The 955-nt window shown below is 46.3% G+C and overlaps 1 long non-coding RNA gene across 1 annotated transcript in view; it reads right to left on the bottom strand.

Annotated features, from left to right (window-relative positions):
- The window catches only part of LOC106943109 (uncharacterized), a 7,870-nt gene extending 7,775 nt beyond the window's left edge, over positions 1–95 (bottom strand). Inside the window, exon 1 of the long non-coding RNA XR_001423821.1 lies at positions 18–95. This is a non-coding gene — a long non-coding RNA (uncharacterized LOC106943109). The remainder of the gene's footprint in view (positions 1–17) is intronic.
- Positions 96–955: the final 860 nt, after the last annotated feature.

The raw sequence follows: 955 nt of genomic DNA, 5'->3' as shown, positions 1-955 counted from the left end.
AGACTGAGGCAGTGGACCTTATCTGAGCAGCTCCAGTGACCCTGAGCCTGGCTGAAACAAAAAAAAGGCAACAAAATAAAGAGCCAACTCTTCATCTACATCACAAGCTACAGAAAAGACATTTAATTTATAATTATGTGAGCAAAAGGTGGCATACACTTTATTTTCTTAATTTACTTTGTGTTTTACTCTAGCAGTTCTGCTTCCTGTGGTCTGACGGACTGTAGGGGCCGGGTTTTTGTAGGGGCCTCCGCTGTTCTTAGCCACGCTGACTTGGACATTTGCACTTTCTACACATGAATTATGCCATCTTCTGCTGGACTGCTGTCTGAGAGCAAAGACCTACTGGACGATTCTTACACCTTCTACAGAGGTCAGTGAGGTTGGATTGGTTTTTCCTGATGTCACCTGAAGGCGGATTGCAGCTTGCAGGATCTCGCATTGGATGTTTGACTGTGATCTCTGAGGAAACACCTGGCTAAAGGACGAGACCCAGGCGTCGTTTTGAGGGTCTCCTATGGCAGAAAAGACCAACAGCTTCTGCCCGACGTGAGAAGGAGGTTTGAAAACAATGACTCATCTGCTGTATCTCTCCGTCTCTCCTACAAACTCTGTCAAGGGGGGCCACATACTTTGTCCAGATTTTTCTGCACAGCGGGACTGAATGCTGCCCTGGACGGTTTCTGATGGGGCAAATGGAACATCACGTGTAAAGTCGGACTGAGACTCAGAGGCGGTCCTGTTTGTTGCCATGGTTGGTCCTGGGATTTCCCTCGGTCTACAGGTTGGAGACAAAATGGCTGCCAACAAAACTTGGTAGTTTTTAATGGTTCTTCTTGAATTTTCGAATTGTGTGATGCCACTTTTTCTCACCTTAGTTTATTTAACAGCACATTCACTGTCTACCGCCTTTGCATTCTGACCTCTGCTATTTGACCCCCGGGATAAGTTTAAC

Source organism: Poecilia latipinna, unplaced genomic scaffold (genome assembly GCF_001443285.1).
Source record: "Poecilia latipinna isolate Pla-1442-1.1 unplaced genomic scaffold, P_latipinna-1.0 Scaffold4881, whole genome shotgun sequence".
In the NCBI taxonomy this organism is placed as follows: domain Eukaryota; kingdom Metazoa; phylum Chordata; class Actinopteri; order Cyprinodontiformes; family Poeciliidae; genus Poecilia; species Poecilia latipinna.
This window is presented reverse-complemented; position numbering and strand designations above follow the sequence as displayed.